This window comes from Propithecus coquereli, unplaced genomic scaffold (assembly GCF_000956105.1).
Source record: "Propithecus coquereli isolate 6110/MARCELLA unplaced genomic scaffold, Pcoq_1.0 Scaffold502, whole genome shotgun sequence".
NCBI classification, from domain to species: domain Eukaryota; kingdom Metazoa; phylum Chordata; class Mammalia; order Primates; family Indriidae; genus Propithecus; species Propithecus coquereli.
Window position 1 is genome coordinate 493,389 of NW_012150864.1, and position 11,291 is coordinate 504,679.

The 11,291-nt window shown below is 42.3% G+C and overlaps 1 protein-coding gene across 2 annotated transcripts in view; it reads left to right on the forward strand.

Annotated features, from left to right (window-relative positions):
- The window catches only part of AMPH (amphiphysin), a 248,958-nt gene that overhangs the window by 68,616 nt on the left and 169,051 nt on the right, over window positions 1-11,291 (forward strand). The gene's annotated exons all lie outside the window — the stretch shown is intronic.

Consider the following 11,291-nt stretch of genomic DNA (forward strand, 5'->3'; position numbering starts at 1 on the left):
ATAAAATCATAGGGTTTCCTTTGGGCAGGTCTTATATGTTGATAGACTTGCACATGCCAAGGTTCAGCTTTTATTACTTAACTCCATTCTCTTCCATTGGTCACTGCCGCACACAAGCCCTAATGCGAACCAGCTGTCTTGCTACCAGGCACGAGGTGTGACACGTCAGTCATCGTCCTGGAGTAGGTGTGGAAAATAGGCACTGCCTGTCCCCAGGCCCAGGGCAGACACTGATAATCAAATATAGCACTCCTTTCCTAGTAAGTCAAGGTGCAGCTTCAGAGTATCATTATAATCATAGTAATCATAATAATACTTCTCAGCCAGTTCTTCAGGCAGTCGTGTGTGATAACATTTATTTGCTCCAGAGTTTGGGTGGCTATTAACTCAAATCCATTACAGAGTAGTCGCAGTTCTTAATTTAGAAGGAAGGATTCTTTACCTATTCTCAATTACACATTATGTAAACAGTCTACCTAAATTTATTTAATTTGCATTTGCACATAATATCCCAACAGTAATAAGCAAGAACTGGTTTTGTTTTAAAGTTAGTGTTTCTTAAAATCTTGGGAGGCATGAAGACACTAGGGAAAGTTAATTTGGAACAATGTTTAATGTATCTGTAAAACTTTAGAGGTATGCCAATGAAACCTAGATCCAGATACTATATAATGGGAAAATACAACTATAAATGATGGAATATGTAAATATTTCCATTTATACCTGTTAGATTGTTACAGTTGCCCTATAAATTATAAAGGCTATCAAAATTTTCAGCATAGATTCAAAAGGGGAGTCATAATAATCCCAAAGTTTGGTTATCATTGCTATTGGGGTTGGGGCACGGTATAAACACAAAACCCCATTGCCTGGTTTACAGACCATTCAGATTATTTCCAAATTGAGATTTTCTGAACAGTGCAAAGCAACCGATATATAAAGTTTTTTTGCAGTTTAAAGCCCAGGTTAGCAACATCCGTTTGATGACAGCGTATTTCTACATGGCAGATACTCTTCCTGAATACCATCTGAAGGATTTATGAATAACAATGCATTTTCATATTAATTCTATCCCCTGTGTATTTTTAGAGAATTTGAGCTCCTTGATAGCTTGACAACATTAGGACAAGATGCTTTTGTCTCAAGGTACTTTTCCCAAAAATCATTGGTGCCTTTTTTTTTTTTTTTGGTCATAGCAACAAAGAAATTTTACCATTTTACCTCTTAATAGGAAGAAAGTACTACAAAAGCAAACAAGTTCCCAAAATAAAAATAAATAAATAAATAAAAAGGAGTAAGGGAAAGGAGCAGGTGGTGGGGGAATTAAGAAGAGAGTTTCGAGACACATATTTCCTGTAAATGTGGTCCCTGTTAATATCGATATTTTCATATGAAGCCTGTTACTCAGATACCTTCTCTCTTAGATTTTTAAATGGGAAATCATAATTTTATAAATGTTGCTTTGACTGTTAATTTCAGTGTTTTTATGTTATACAGAAACCTGATAAAGATAGGGAAGAAGATAAGAGTGGGTGACATCTAGTTGAAAGGGAGGGATGATTTGAAGGAAATGAAGGGTCCAGAACACTTGGAGTGCTGCCACCCCCCACAATCACTGATGTGGGCTGAATTGTGCCTCCACCCCCTAAAAAATTCATATGTGGAAGCCCTAACTAACCTCTAGTACCTCAGAACGTGACTGTATTTGGAGATAGGGCCTTTAAAGAGGTGATTTAAGTTAAAACGAGGGCATTAGGTTGGGTGCTAATCCAATACGACTGGTGTCCTTATGAAAAAGAGGAGATTAGGTTACATAGAGCACACACACACACACACACACACACACACACACACACACACACACAGAGGAAAAGACCATGTGAAGAGGCAACAAGAGGGTGGACATCTGCAAGCCAAGGAGAGAGGACTCAGAGGAAACAACCTGCTGGCACCTTGATCTTGGCCTTCCAGCCTCTACAGACTGTGAGAAAATATATTTCTGATTTTTAAGCCCCCCAGTCTGTGGAATTTTGTTGTGACAGCCTTAGCAAACTATTACACTCACTTCCCGGCTTGAGAGGCATAGCTAATGAAAATAGGGGCTTGTAGTGACATGGTTTGCAACCCTAAATAAAGTTACAGTAGATCATAGTATGCAATATTTTAAAAGAATCATGTACTTGGACAAAGTAAGATTCTTTCCAGGAAGGTAAGATTTTTTTTTATGGTGTGCATATTTATAGGTGAAACGTATGTTTAGTTTGATAGAGTTTGTTTACCCCCTTCACCCCCAAATAGCCATTCTTAGTTCAAAGGGGGTGCCTTAGGAGAGAGGAAATATGGTAAAATATTGGAAAGGAGACACATTGTCATTTCTTGTAGATGGCAGTTCAGTTTCAGCCTCTGTTGGGTGGTAATTAGAGTGAACTGAGGGTCTGAGGGTTTGGGTTATCCTAGCATCTTTGAAGGGCTCCTAGTTTTGTGCCATCTTTGGTTCTTGATGGTGGTACTGAGGTATGGCTTGTCTCTCGTCATATTTGGACACCAGGACCCAAGGACCACATGCTCCCTGCCCTTCTCTCTTCACCTGTGCTCTGTTCCTGACTGCCGTCCTTCTTATCAAGGCCATGTGGCCATCACCTGGCCACCTGAAGACCTTTCTCTGCAGCGCTTTTCTGTTTGGCTGTTCCATAGGCCTTGCATCTCTCACGCTGCCCTGCCTAGTGGGCCAGGGTCCATATAGTCCCTGATCCCCCCAACGTGTGGAGGGGCTTCTGTCTCCTCATCCCCACCTAGGCCCCAGGTGATGGTGTTGGTGGAGCCCCAGACCAACCATACAGACTGCACAGCATCTAAAACCTAGTCGTACCCTCTGATTTCACATAATTTGGGGAGATATTTTTACCTCAATTACATGTTTAATTGAAAATGCTAGGGATTTATTTTAATTCAGTAGAGAAACCGTGAAAGAACTCTTGAGAAGAATATTCCTAAAGCATTACTTTATTATTGTAAAAATTTGGAGGCAACCCAAGTGTTTATCAACACTTGTTGGGATTCTATTCATGCGATAAAATATTATCAAGTGATTAAAACTTCAGTGCTTGAAAAATGGGTGGTAAGGTTATAAATTTCTTGGGATATAATTTTAAGAAAAATAAGATTCCAGAAGTGTAAAAACAAATTAGTAATTTAAATAAAAAATAAGGAAATATGTCGAGTGCTAATAGTGGTTTTGATGGTTGTTGAGATTATTAGAGAATTTTGTTTTCTTTAGACTTTCCATGTTTTCTGTCACAACATATACACCTAAATCAAAATTATTCCTAATAATTTTAGAATTATATTTGTTTTCAAATATGATTCATTAAAAATATGTATATTACTATTCTTCTCAAGGTGTTTTGAAGTCATGGATCATGTGTAACTCTTTCACTCAACAAATATTTACCGAGCCCCCTTAAGAAGTTCAGGCTCTAGGGGTCAGGTGCCTGGATTCAAATCCCAACTGCATTACTTTTCAGTTTTGCGACTTTTGGAAAGTTACTTAACTCACGCCTTTCCGTTGCAGAGATTATAGCCTCCTGGAAAAGTGTGGTGTGGATACTTACCAAATGCCATGCAATGAAATAGTTTGATCTTGATGTATTTATTATTGGTGTCTGGCTCAGTAAGTTCTCAAATAGAATTTGAGAATATTATAGGAGAATAAATGATTGAAATAAGCCAATGAAAAAGGATGGATTTAGAAAGTCTTCTCCCCTAGAGTAGAGATTGGTTTTTTCTATGTATGTAGTTAATGAGCTGCTCCTGCATGAATCATGGAACCTGCTCATCCAATTCACTCATTCATTTAGTCAGTCATTCCTCATTCAGTACTTAATGAGCATCCAATACATATAGTGATAAGACTGAAAACAATCTCTTTCTAATGCCTTTCCCTCAGAAAACACATTTTAATTCACATAGGAAAATATAACATGCTTAACAATTGGTTTCCCACCTGGGTGCAAATGTAGTTGACTTCAAGGTACTGCTGTTGAATTCAGATATTGGTGGTTATGCTTAGAGAACTGTATAACATTTGAGTAAGCTGGATCTGAGACTACTAAAGGCTTTAAATTCTGTCTCAAGTGAAGCTTTCTCCCTTAAAAGAAGGGGAAGAGTAGGAGCGAAAACACACCCCTTGCATTGTTGCTTTTTGCTTGTTTATTCCTTTTGCTGCAGTATTCCTATAATGGCACATCACGAATACAAGCTGCTTCTGTTTTTTTCTCCCCTTCTCTTCTTCTGTTCCCCTTAATCTCCATACACCTTTCCTTCTCCTCTTCTCCCTGTTTTTCTAATAAAGTCATGATTCCTTTGAGTATTTTGTTACAAGCCCAATATTGCCTCTGAGGCTGCGACTGTGAGTCTTAACAACCCTTCCTGTGTTTAAGAATCTTCATCTTTCGCCTTGGATCTGTCACTTTCATCGTGCGAGAGGCCTGTACATCTTCCTTCACTTTTTCCCTTCTCTGCTGTGCCAGTAGGTGATAATACATATTTATGAACCAGTGATTCCATCTTGATGCTGTCAGAGTATTACAAATGACATCACCCCAATTTAAGATGTGCTTTAAAATTAATTGATTTAATTAGAAAAGGAAACCACAGAGCAGTGAGCACGGACTCACCCTGTCAGACAGCTAATTGCTTAGTGCTGCCAGACAATGATGCCTTTCTATTTTGAACGTCAGGGCTTATTGGGAAGAATTGAAAGTATCAATGTATTTTCCTTAGGATTAAACAGAAAGGTTTTTTTCCATTCTGTTTGGGGAGGTAGTTCTGCTTTCCTTTGCTTACTTTTTTCGTTTTTTTTCTTCCAGCCTCACCTTTCCATCCATGGAATGACTTTCTTTTTTTCCCCACCTTGATCTCCTCCATCTCACTTCCCCTCCTTACTTTCGACCTGGCCCCTCATCTGAAAGTCCTACCTTTCTGGGAAAGCCACCTGTCTTAGTGAGTCTGGGCTGCCATCACAAAATACCACATAGACCAAGTGGCTTGAGCAACAGACGTTTTAGCTTCTCACAATCCAAGGTCAAGGTGCTGACAGATTTTGGGTCTGGTGAGAAACCTCTTCCTGGTCTGCAGATAGCCGCCTTCCTGCTCTGTCCTCACGTGGCAGAGAGAGGAACTTTGGAGTCTCTTCTTCTTATAAGGACACTAATCCTATTGTAGGGTTTCCACCGTCATCTAAACCTAATTACTTCCCAAAGGCCCTGCCTCCAAATACCATAGCAGTGGGGATTAGAGTTTCAATGTATGAATTTGGGGGGGACACATTCAGTTCTTAGCACCTTCCTTCATCTGAGCCAGAAGTAGTTCTGCCTTTCTTCATTCAAGTGCCCGCCATGAAGCTCTGCAGATTTATTCAATGTCCTCCACTTCTCTGTAAATGTGACTAGTTCAGGAATCCCAGCATTTTGTCTTCTCTCTCTCACATGGTGCCAAGCACAATGCTTGGCATGTGGTTTAGAAAGCCATGGCACTCGGTATTTCCTGACTGAGTCAGTGACTGATACATGACCCATGTGCTTGCTCCTCTGGGCTGTAAGCATGACACTTTTCAGAGGGTGAGACAGGGTTCACTGTTTAACCTCACGAGAGGACCCCGGTGCTGATCATTCAGCTTGGAATGTTGGGAACTATTATGCAGTCATACTTTCAGGGATGGAAGGGAACTTTGTGGTTCATTATTCAATGCCTACCTATTTCTAGATGGGAAAGATGAATACATAGGAGAGGTTAAATGAGTTGCCTGAGAGCTCGCATAGCAATGGCCACATGCTTGTCCCATGGGTTTAACCATGTGTGTGCTGATGGTCTTGGTTACTGGGGCTTCAAATACTGAGATTCCAAGCGTACTTCAAACAAGGCTCAGAGTCTGATGATGCTTCATCAAAGATAACTTTTCCTAGTGAAAGGATTAACTTTCTTTAATGAACTTTCTTTAAAAGTTTCCTGATATTCCAAGTTTGAGAGAACAAGTGATAAAAATAACGTATCCGTTATCCCATGACAGAGCTGGAATTCAAACCCTCACAGTCTGATTGTAGAGAATGGACTAGCCAAGCTGCAGCCTCACCCAAGACCAATGACAGCAGAGTCTCCGAGGACATGGGTCTGATGTGTCAGTATTTTTAGAAGCTCCCCAGGTGATTCTACCATGCTACAGCCAGCCTTGGGAACCACTCTAGGAGAGGCACTCATTTCAGAACTTTGGGGAGTGAGGTAGGATGCAAACAATACCAAATAAAACAAACATATATATTGTGCTTACCATTGTGGGCTAAAGAATTAAAGAATCAAAAAGTTTATAAATTTGGAGAGGAGAGTTCTATTTCTATAAAGGCTTACAACCTGAAGGCTGGCCATCCCGTGGGCTGGGAAGTGTAGCTTCCGGCAGAGACCTAAGCGGGCACTTTGAAGAAAAGAAAGGTAAGACAGGAATTTATGCTGAATGGGGTGGCTAAGTATACATATTCAACAGAATATAGGAGGACCTATGAATATTCACGAAGGGGGACACATATGCGTAGTAAGCAAACATGTATGTGTTACATGCATCCCATGTTCACTTTGGGGCTGAGACTTAACATTTAAATGTATTACAGTTAGGCCTCATAGGTCAAAGGTGAAACAGGGACATGAAGGCTCTCAGTGCACAGACTCTGTAAACCAGCCAGAACCAGTCCATGGTTGGTTGTCTCTTATCAGGACAAAGTTGCTGAAACCAGTCTCTCGTCCAATCAAAGCTGTAGTTACGGCTTGTAGAACAGGGGGTCAGCTAGTCAGCATCTGGCAGTTGGTGAGCTGCAGTTGTTTCAGTATTGCGTATCTCAGGCCAGCGCTTGTTTAGCTGCTAGAGAAAAAGAAAAGCCTTGTCACTGTTAGAACAGAGTTTATTCTTTACGTGCAGGGGTGTATGACTTAACCCTTGCCTGGTACGGCCTTATGTTCTATTTATAATTTGGTATCTTATTGCTACAGAGAGTCCTGTTCCTGTCTTTTATCTCTATTTTAACACCATCCTGGATTTAGAGCAGGTTTATTCTGGAATAGGCATAACACATCAGGCAGTGTGGCTTGGATGAAGGGAATGTGGCTAGACTCATGTTGCAGTATTGATAACACTGTAAAGATGTCAGAGCTTTGCTTTCTGAGTACTTGTGCCAGCTAGCTTGTGCTGTGTAACAAACCACCCCAAAACTTAGTGACTGAAAATGACAGATGTTTATAATTTCTTTCCATCCCATCGGTCAGGTGGGAAGTTCTCCTGGCCTGGCTGTCATGGCTGATGTCCACTGAGAGGGCTGGATGGGCTGGAATGGCTTCACTCATTTGACCAGTAGTTGACTTGTTACTGGCTGGGGCAGTGGGGATGACTTGGCTGTGTGTACCTCATCGTCCAACAAACCAGCCTGGGTTTGTCCACAGAGAGGTGAGCTCAGGATTCCCAAGCAAAAGAAAATGCACTCTTGAGAAGGGACTTTTCAAGCCCAAACTTGCCTGTGACTTACTAAATTTTCATTGGCCACAGCAAATCACATGGCTAAGTTCAAATTCAAGAATGGAGAAGTAGCCTTCATGTCTTCATGGGAGGGTGTGCAGGGTCATATTGCGAAGTGGAGTGCGTGCTGGAAAGATTTTTGTGGGCATTGTTACAGGTGCAGTATTCCAATAAGCAGAATTCCACGGGAAACAGAAGAACTATCTGTGGATATATACTTTATTGTATTGCCTTTGTATTTTGAGTGGACTGAAAATAAATTAAGCAAGGCCATCTTAAGTGATCCCAGCCAGCAGTCCAGGTGTCAGGGGTGATAGCTGCACAAGGAACATGTGGCCTTTTTTTTTTTTTTTTTTTTTGAGACAGAGTCTGGTTCTGTTGCCCTGGCTAGAGTGTCGTGGTGTCAGCCTAGCTCACAGCAACCTCAAACTCCTGGGCTCAAGCGATCCTTCTGCCTCAGCCTCCTGAGTAGCTGGGACTACAGGCATGCGCCACCATGCCAAGGCTAATTTTTTCTATATATATATTTTTAGTTGTCCAGATAATTTCTTTCTATTTTTAGTAGAGACGAGGTCTCACTCTTGCTCAGGCTGGTCTTGAACTCCTGACCTTGAGCGATCCACCCGCCTCGGCCTCCCAGAGTGCTAGGATTACAAGCATGAGCCACCATGCCCGGCCGACATGTGGCCTTTTGACTTGAGATAATCCACAAGCTCAGCATCATGAAGCAATAAGGTATTAATAGTACAGACCTGGATTTCTAGTCCTAGTTCTATCACTTACTATTTGCCACTTAATCATACCTATAAGCCTCAGTTTTCTCATCTCTAAAATGGCACTAATAATGGTACCTACCTTCTAAGGCATCCGTGAGGCTTACGTGAAATAAAGCATGTAGCATGGTTCCTGGCACAGCTTACATATTCAGTAAATGAAGTTGTTAAAATTAGACATCCTCATTTGTCAGCGAGACTAGGTGGAACTTCCATTAGTTTCTATGTAATGGGACTCAGGGCTCCAGTTGGGCATCTGAGCCTGTTGTCAGTGACGGCTGACCGAGCATGTTGCTGGGGCCCTGGCTCCCCTTTCTGCTGGGAAACCCAGTGCAGCTGAAACCAGCCTGGCTTTCTTCCAGGGCATTCTGTAGAAGCCACTATCTCTTATTCCCAACCTAAAAATTAGATTTGCACCTCTTTGTCCTTCATCTGTATTCACCTTGCGTGGGTGAGTGCTAAATTAGGCAGGCCTTTGACTGTTCTGTTATTTGCTGTTGTCATAATGAAGAGATTAGCAGAAGAAATGTGGCCGGGTATCCGGTCGTGATTTCAGTGGTGTGCCTGCTGGGTTTGCCCACGGGCCGCATTACCATGCTGGCAGCTGGCGAGCTGCATACACTGTGGCCTCCTAGGAACCTGAGAGGCCTGGAAAACACATGAATTATACATTTTGACAACGTGAACACGGAAAGGGCTTGTCCTCTGTGACTTTAGGTTTTCATTTAACAAACTGTTTTTGGATTCAGAATCTATATAATTTCCTTGTGTCTCACTGTTTCCCGTCTGGCATTACGCCGCTGCCAGGATAAATTAAAAGGGGTGGCTACGAATGGAAGAAAGCAAACACAAGCTTCTTAATGCAGAAGGTCTGTTTCTCACATAGGTGCCGGTGAGCACTGTTACTTTCTTTCCTCACTTGAGGGACCCTTTTCCTTCAGGTTGAACTTCCTGGGTCACTGGAGTCCAGCGCCTGCAGTGTCTCAGGACTAACACTGAACATGCGCCAGTGTCTTTTTAAGGCAACTTTCTTTGAGATGTGAAAAATTTGTTATATAACATGTTGTTTTGCATCTCCTAACCTACAAACATTCCTTTCAAAGAAAACACTTTGTCTTTCTCAACCAGATCCTCACTAACCACCTCTTCCCTCCTTCCCATTATTGTTCCTCTCTTTCCACCACCCCAGGGACTAAAAATAGCTTTAATCAAAGTGTTTAAAAATGACTCCTCAATTTTCATCTGAGGAAAATTTGGCACTGGAGACAACTCCTTAGGTTGAGAAAAATTTCAGTTCTCTGAGCGAGCCAAGATGCAATTTAAAACTAGACCCCTAATTGCAGAACAAAGTTGCCAAAGGCCGGCCTCTGTCTTTGAAATCCCAGGAATGGGTGTTTCCAGGTGCACTCCACCTGCATTTATCATGTGTGGGTGGCACAGATCCCTGGTATGGCCTGGTGTCCCCGAAACATCAATGCACATGCTCGTTGCCCGTGAGTTGTGTGCTGTGGAATCCTTTCTTCAGGCCATCTGGTGTGTGCTCTTGAGTAGATGGACTTTGTCTAGACTCCGTGCTGAGCAAGTTTCCAAAAAAGATAAGTGCTCAATGCTTATCCAAAAAGATAAGTGCTCAGCAATGAAGTCAATATTGAGCATTCTAAAAATTCATAGCTCTGGTCATTTTGTCTTGTGCTTTTTACCTCCTAAATGATTCATGACTCTTTCTTTTTTTTTTTTTTTTCCCCTTTATTTTTCTTCATAACACACTGAACACTACCTGAAATCATTTTGTTTTTATTTTCTTTTTTTACTGTCTCTCATGATAGACTATAAATTCCATGAGGGAAGGGCCTCTGTCACGGCTGTATCCCTAGAGATTACAGCAGAGCCTGGCATAGCTCTACTATACCTGAAGCGACAGTAACAGCTACTACAGCTTTGTGGCTTTCATGCGGTTGTGTGTAGGGTAAGTAAGTTGGCCTGAATGAGTGGCCATGCCAGTTACTGCATCTTGGCTCAGTCCCTCTTTCTCTTCCTTGCTACAGCCATCTCAGCTGTGCTGAGCTTCCCTTACTTCCCGCCCCTCCATCTGCCCTCTACAAGTCTGTCCTGGACTGTGTCATTCCCTGGTCCTCCTCAAGGCATCCCCATTGCTCTTGGGAATCTGGTGTCACGGTCTCCCCACCTCTAGCAACCATGAGCAGAAGAATGGTATTATTCTGTGCTCATGCTTCTGTTTCTTTCCTCTCTCTTCCATTCATTTCTTCAAGTGAATTTGTTTGAGCACTCATTACATGCTAGACCCAGTCCTAGATGCTGAGGATGCAGCAGTACCACCCAGACAAAGCCTTTTCCTCCGTGGAACTTAGAATAGATTGGGGGAAACAGAGAACATACAAGGAAACAACTACAGAAAGAACAGAGCGATGTTTGCTATGAAGAGAAAGCAGAGCAGGGAGCAGAGAGTGCAGGGGTGGATGGAGGTGAGGGCTGTGCGCCTTCTCCTTTGCCTCGAGCACCCTTTCCCTTCCCTCTGCCTGAGTTGCTTCCAGTCCTCCTTCCAGATGAAGGCCCGGCTCCTTCCCTCCAGAAGGCGTCCTTCTCAGATGGCCCAGCTGAGTGAGGTGCCCTCCCTGGTGTTCCTTAGTATCCAGTGCATGAGCCCATGGGGCATGGCTGGGTTTCACACTTGGTGCATTTCTGAAACCCCGTCTAAGCTGTCAGCTCCTGAAGGCCTGGACGGGGTCTCATTCATCTTTGTTTCTCTTATGCCTAGCAGGGTCTGGCATACATCAGGTGCCTAATAACAGTAAAAGTAAAAGGTGCGCAATGCCCACATCCGTGCTTCTCCTAGTATTTTCTTTAGGGGAACCAAAAGATGGCAGGAATTAGGTCAAATACTTTCTTAAAGGTTGGGATGTTCTTTTGAAGGTTAAGTTTTGTTCAATAACTTTTAAAAAAAT